Consider the following 7,024-nt stretch of genomic DNA (forward strand, 5'->3'; position numbering starts at 1 on the left):
GGTAGAGAGCATCTGTATCCACTAGAGCATGTTTCTCACTAGAGCTTGGAATGAAATCCATGATTTCTGAGTCTCACTATTCCTCTGTTGTCAGCAAACAGACATGAAACCAACTAGCAAAGTGTCCCTTCCACCCGATCTACAGGCCCACAGAGAATATAACAACCTACTACTGCTATACACTTGGCACGAGTTCCAGTAGTCTACATGATAGGCATACAGGTTCTGATCCTGTCGATAACCCACACGATGTCAATATGTTGCTGCCTGATAGGTATTTTTCTTGGCAGTTTGCTTTTTTAGATCCTTTCTTCTCTGTGGAAAAAAATAGTAGGCAATCATTTTTCTAGCAAGGACCCCTAGGGCTAAGAACCTGGTCCAAAACTATTCAATAATTGCATCAGTGATTGAGATGATAATATAAGACCTTTACTAGTAAACTCCACAGATGACTCAAATATTGGTGTGGTGGTAAATAATACAGACAGGCCACTATTACAGGAATCTGAAGTGTCTGGTTAAGTGGTTGCAATCCAACATAATATATTTTAGTACAGCCAAACACAAGGTAGTGCATCTGAGAAAAAATGTAGGTTTTACCTACATGATGGGTTTTTGAAAGTGGTGATTCAGAGGATGAGTATGGGGTCCATGAGGCAGCCAGGTAATATGGTGGCACAAAGGGTAATATAACCCTTAGATGTATAAAAAAGGAATATCAAGTAAAATTAGGGAAGTCATTTTACCATTGCAGACTCCATCAGTAAGACCATTACTAGGATAAAACGTACAGTTCTGGCAGAGCCCACATTTCAAGAAGGTTAGAGAAATACCACAGCCACAAAATATGAACCAGGGACTGGATCAAAAAGATAGCTTCCGATCCAAGTCAAGGAGCTTAATCTATTCAGATTATTGATACAGTAGTTTGACAAGTATCTTGGTCACTGTGTACAATTATTTGTGCATGGAAGAGAGCTCCTGTCAGTGAGGAGGTCTTCTAATAGTGCAGACAAGATGCAATACTTGAAGTCAGGTAAATTCAACCTTGAAATAAGGGTAACCAAAGTAATTAAAGACTGCATATGGAACAAGCGAGCTGAATTAAAGTTGCACAGCTCTAGCATTTCCTTGACTTTTCAATCTCTAGAATGCTATTTTAATACAGTTCGTGTGTAATATTAATATAAAATACATCAGCAGATGTTTTGCTAAGGCAAAGAGTTCAGACATTTTAAAGAAGCATGTTGTTACAGTGATAAGAGACAACACTGCTCCTCATTGGTTTCTGTTTGCAAAGTCCACTCTATTTCTAGAAAACATTTTTAGTTCAGCCTTGGCTGTTCTGATGCTTGTGGACAGCCCTACCTAAACAGCACGTACACCAGCTCTCGCTAAGCACAAAGTGGCATACACCAGTCATCTAACAAAGAGAAATCAGTCTGCACAGCATAAAATCATAAGCCACCCTACAGTAACAACACAGGTACAAATACTGTAGAGAGGAAATAAATCAAGAAGAAAAGGTACATGTTTTCTTAACCCACAGAAAAACAATTAAGTGGGAGAATCCTGATTTTCTCTCTTTAAAAATCTATGTTTATTAACAATGCAAAATTTCTTCCTGCTTTCTCCCCCCAACTGAGACTTTCTTCCCCCAGTTGAGGCAATTCATTTGTTCCTGCACCCTGTTCGTGCCCTTCTCAAGGAAACTCCTGGATCAACTTTGAGTCTTAAGCAGCTGAGTGATACGTGGTAAAGCTAAAGGAAGAAAGAATGGAGAGTGTGGATACTACTTTCTCCATCAACCCACAAAAACAGTAACGTCACCTGCTGAAAGCATCTCCAGAATCTGACAGGTGAGCACCAATCACTTGATCAATTAGCAATAAAATGGGATTAATTTTCATCTGCTTGTTAGCCAGGAATGTTTACACAGGCATCCTGTCTTCTTATTTCTCTTCCAGCCAGTACTAAGTCATATGTTGCAATAACCAAATGACCAATGTGAGTTCAGTGCAACAAGTGTGGGGCTCATGGTGGGTGTTCTGTTTTGTTTTGCTTTTTGTTTTCAGGGGACAGAAATTTGGGATCCCATATGAGAGCAGCAACAGGCTCTTATCCTCAAATGAGCATTGTTAGTGCACCTCAGCTCATGGAGCTGGAAATTTCATGTTGGGAACAGGTCTTGAAGCAATAACAAAATACTTCATATTGACTAATGATCACACAATACGTTTTATGGTAAAGCTTTAAGAAGCCCATGCTTTTTCCTGATTCCTAGCCCTGGATACCAACCATTAATCTATTTTGCCATTTGAAGTAGAAATGTGTTAAACAGTATGGCTTATTACTGGGATTCGGGATTTGAGCAAATGGCACTGCTGTATCAGATTCCCTTTCGTACCACTATCCTGCTTAGGAATCATTAAATGCAGCTTCTGCCATCCTGAGGCTGCTAAGTGACTGCCTGGAGCAGTTTTGCACTCTCCTCAGCAGGGTAGTGGGAAGAGTCAGCCTTCCAATACACTCGCTAGGCTCTGACAGGCCCCATTGATTTTTAACTTCTTATTTTTAAGTTCTCCCTCACACTGCAATAAAAAAGTCCTTAAACATCTCCATGTCTAGAGAAACAAACCCCAGGCCCAACCCAACAATCATGCCTCTGCACAACAGGAACGCCAAGCTGCAGATCTGTCCTTCAATTCTTCTTGGGGAGGTTTTGCCTGGAAAAATGACCAGCTAGCTCACTCACAGCTCAGCATTGCCAGCATTAGAAAGTAGCCCCATGCCAAAACCAAGAAAATGAGCAAAAAACCAAGGAAATGCTACAGGCATAGACACAGTGAATATTTAAATAGGCACCCTTTTCAGAATGAAAAGAAAACCAAATGAATGTAAGCCCTAGAGTCAAGAAAAGTACAACGCTTTTCAAACAGATTGTGCACACGGTGAAAGGAACCCTAAACCAAACAGCAAATAGAGGGGAGCTTGCAGGGGATGGGGGGGGGGAGGAAATGGAGATGCCACCATATTGCAAAAAGGAAGCAAATACTTTAGGTCAGCGGTTTTCAACCTTGCTTCATTTGTGGACCACTAACAAATTTAGAATGGAGGTGCAGGTCCCTTTCAATTGTAAGTGTGGGTATTCGCATACTTTCGACTGATCACAGTCATCTTACGCAGACCCTTTACACAATCTGCAGATCCCCAGGGGTCCACGGACCACAAATTGAAAACCACTGATCTAGGTATCCCTGTATAGGAAAGGAAGCACCTGAAGAAGTTGGATGTTTATAAAGGAGAGCCTCCTTATCATCCAGGAAGAGAAGAGGGGCTCTATAAAAGGTGTGGGGGGGGAACAGCATCCAGCAGCATATAGCCCCTCTAAAGGAAAGGGGATTCCCACCACATATTGTAAGCCATCCTGGGATTGAATTTTCATTTACTGACAGTTCAGACAAAGGAGGACAGTTTTGTATAATAGAAAGCATTGTTTATTTCTAGGCAATGCAAGACAGCCTTCATTCCAGGGCCTCCTGTCCCCACCTCACCCAACCTGCATCACCTGTGTTAATCCCACTGGAGGGTATAGACAAAGATCCATTTTATCTGATCATCCCAATAAGGGTGGGTCAAGAGACAGAGAGAGATTGAAGCAGATGAATGGGATGGAGACAGAGAGAGGCCTTTAATGAGTCAGAACACTACTCAGATTTAAATAAGATCTCCATTTAAGGAACTCTGCATTGGTTTTCAAAAAAAAACAAAACACAACAGACACTGGGCAAGCAACTTCTGAAAGCACAGAACTGCCTCCGAGTCTGGCATGGGGCTTGGCAAGCAAAGGGTTATGAAAGGGGGAAGGGATAGGGAAGAAACAATCTCTGGAAAAAATGAGGCTGCTGCTGGTTCATTTTAACAGGAACATAAATTAGTCTCAAACCCGCAAACCCCACCACCTCCCTGAGCCCTGGGCAGAGTGTAGTGAGTCAAGCACGTGCCAAGATAAACGGTGCTAGCTGGAGCCTCCAAGGGGTGCAGAGGGAGGGGGACATGCTGGCAGGGAATGCAATGAAGTCACTTCAGATGGTGCCACAAAATGGAGACGAATAATCCTACAAGGAGATCCAGGGCTTACATGAAAGGGGAATATCAGCTCTTGAGATGCTACTCCCCATTACCTGCCTCCAAAAAAAAAAAAAATAATAATAATAATGATAAAAAGGCAAAAGTGCCACCCCTCCACCCCCACCCCCGCCAATCCGAGAATGCCAAGAAAGAGAAAATGGGAAAATGGGATCCTGCAGCTTTCTCCTGGCTGGCTTTAATTACAGCAAACACCCCCCTCCTCCCTCCAAAACCTCAGAACAAGCCCCAGGAGCAGGCAGCAGCCCAGGTGAAAGGCTCCATCCCCGCATGCTGGGGAGGGGGAAGCAGACAATGGAAGGGATGATTCATTGCAAAGGAATACACTCCAGAACTGCCTGCTGCCACATGGGCTAGCTGAACTCCTTAAAGAGACAGCCGCTCCATTTTCCCTTTTCCCAGATGCTCAACACCTTCCCCCTCTCGCAGCCCTGATGGGAAACAGATTCGGAGGAAAACGCCAGCAAGGCACTAGGCTGTCCAAGAAAGGGAGGGCTTTGTGTTCCACACAAGCTAGCAATCTCACCCCACACGGCACAGGGGAAAAGCCCTTTAACATACAATCTTTCCCCCCTCCACCCAAGACTTTCCCTTTCATCTGCAATTAGCACATGACATACTGGGCCTGGTTTACACTCCTTTTCACTGATTTAGGATTAAGGGGGATCAGATCAAGGTACTTTCTGTTAATGAATCAGAGCTCAAACCCTCATTAGCAATGTTGGCTTCCTACTTTTTTAAAAGCGTGTCAGCATCTCCAGTTTCTACCCATCACTATTTCTAGCCTCTTGTCTCTTTTTTTAATTAGCCATTTATACATCAAAGCTCATTCTCACCCTTTCAGGGCCAGAGAGGAACTTGTTCCCTAAAATACAACAAATTGCAGACAAGGCAGACTGGTTCATATGGGCAATTGTTTGTAGTACTGTTGTAGTCATACTTACCAACTATTACAAGCTTAAGATATGCAGACCATTCACTTCTTATAAACAAGGACAAAGTCGCAATGGAATAAACAGAGACTGTGTTCAGGGGCTTGGAAAAGTCACTGCAACACTTAGAATAAGACCACACAGTAAGGAAATTATTCTGTGGATTATTATTCTGTGTAATACCCCAAAGCCTGCACTAAACTAAAAGGAAGGACCAGGCTTAGCCCCGAAGGGAAGCCTCTTAAAAGCCGGCAGTACCATTTGGATGAACTCATTGCACTGTGTTCCTACATTTGGTGACAGTCCTTCAGGGACTCCTGACAGGAAGAGATGCAACCTCAGCAGTCAACCTCTATGGTTATAGTGTGCTCCCCAATAGCAGAGTGTAAGTGGGTAATGCACATGCAAAAAGCATATCCTAGAAACCGCATACACTTAAGACTGTTGTAATTCAAGGTCAACCAAGACTAGTAATTCACGGGTTTGCCATCTCCTCCTGCACACCTATCAATGAATGGGACAGACTGAACAAGTCAGGCTTCTCTTCTGGCTTATTAAAAGGTACCCCTTTGATAGGTTTACAACTTTTCTATTTAACTATATACTCCAAGAACCTCATCCTTCCAAGCTTTTGCAAAAGCCTACACCCACCATCTCCTAGCTCAGATTTCCTGGCCATACACAAACACTAGCTATGCACACTTGTACAGGGGGACATAGATATGCTCACACATAAAACTGCAAACACATGCACAAAACAAACATAGAGAACATGCAAATAACATTATACATTACAGCACTACTATGCTGTATTAGGGCAAATTATGCATACATCTCAGCACAATAACCCCTCTTCTCCATACACTCGTACATAAATATACCAGGTATGCAGACCAGCAGAACTGTGTACACTCTACAAGCGCACACTGCACATACAACAACACGGATACACTCTGCAGAGGCACATTTTCAGAACCGCGCAATAACTAACATGTAGACCAAAAGCCTCAAAAAATTACTGAAAACCTCTGCTGCCTTGAAACGGGGAACCCTCCCTGATCCAGATGAAAGAGCATCAGTGATGGAGCAAGGACTGTAATAGTAACTGCAGAAGTCGAGTACTGGAAGATGCCTGAAAATGCACAGAGACCTGACAATCAATGCAAGATGAGACAAAAGGGGTCAAAACTGGTACCACTTTTTATGGCAGACTCTTACTAAGCCCAGCATCTGTGAAGCTGCTGTTCCTTGCAGTGGGACACGCAGAAGCTCAGCATCGTTTCACAAACATGGATTCACTTAGACGTACAGGAAACTAACCATGGATGTGTATATTCAAGTCAGAAATATATTCCCAATACTACACAGCTCCACAAAAAAACAGCACTTGCTAAGCCTTGATTTAAAGGAAGTTCCCTCAGAGAGATCTCTTCTTTCCCACACTCCCTCTGGGAATATCCCCTAAAGGTTTCCAGCCCTGCACAGCACTGCAGGGCATTATATAATGCCTAACAGTAAAGGATTCCAGCTCCGAACTGCTGCTTCCCTTCCCTCCTTCCCCCACCCCTCTGGTGGCGAGGTGGTGATTCCATGCCAAAATAAAAAATCCAAAAACATGTAATAGCCTTAAAAGGCGAGCGCTGGCCGACGAAATCCCCTCACAGGAGCAGAGGAGAAATGTCATGGCTCCAGACACGGTTAAGTTCGCAGAGAAATGTCAGTTGCCCTCAATGCAAAGCACTTTCCCCTTCAGTAAATCATAAGCAGCCCCACTCCCCATGTCCACATCCCGCTAAAGAAGGGCTTTGCAGCTTGGAGGGGAACCATCAGTGCCACCCGGAGAGGGTGGGAGAGTGTTTACCTTTGCGCTTGTCAGAAGTGAGTCATTAAAATACAGATTTAGCTTCACTTGAAAGACTAAAAAAAAACACCCCCCCCCCCCC

The 7,024-nt window shown here is 43.5% G+C and overlaps 1 protein-coding gene across 5 annotated transcripts in view; it reads right to left on the reverse strand.

Annotated features, from left to right (window-relative positions):
- Positions 1-7,024, reverse strand: part of RBFOX2 (RNA binding protein, fox-1 homolog 2) — a 255,627-nt gene that overhangs the window by 96,220 nt on the left and 152,383 nt on the right. The gene's annotated exons all lie outside the window — the stretch shown is intronic.

This window comes from Crocodylus porosus, unplaced genomic scaffold (genome assembly GCF_001723895.1).
Source record: "Crocodylus porosus isolate Cpor-Errol unplaced genomic scaffold, CroPor_comp1, whole genome shotgun sequence".
NCBI lineage: Eukaryota > Metazoa > Chordata > Crocodylia > Crocodylidae > Crocodylus > Crocodylus porosus.